We start from the raw sequence: 433 nt of genomic DNA on the forward strand, positions 1-433 counted from the left end.
TGAGTGTCCTTAGCCCTGAAACACACCTGGGAATCAAAGCAGAGACGCCGGGACGTCTAGAAAAACAAAAGAAACGCTTGATTGAGGGAAAACAGATGAAAAGAGAGCGAGAGATGACGGACACACACGATAAGAGAAAAACACATCAGGGACAAAAATTGGACAAGCATTTCACAGATGGCTCTCAATAAGGGATTCAGAGCGCCAGCGTAGTCTGTAATGCACAAATAAGCATTTAACAGCAATCAAGACATTTACCCACAAAACATTCTGTTGTACTTTGTGGGAAAATTGGATCCATGATCACATCTGCCATATCAAATTTAGAGCTTTTCATGCAATTGATTGTTCTTAGGAGGACGAAAAAGACAAGTTACAATAGGTGTTTTACTGTCGTACCTGCTTTCCAACCCAAACAGGCTGTTTGGAAGTA

This window comes from Anoplopoma fimbria, chromosome 8, assembly GCF_027596085.1.
Source record: "Anoplopoma fimbria isolate UVic2021 breed Golden Eagle Sablefish chromosome 8, Afim_UVic_2022, whole genome shotgun sequence".
Lineage (NCBI taxonomy): Eukaryota > Metazoa > Chordata > Actinopteri > Perciformes > Anoplopomatidae > Anoplopoma > Anoplopoma fimbria.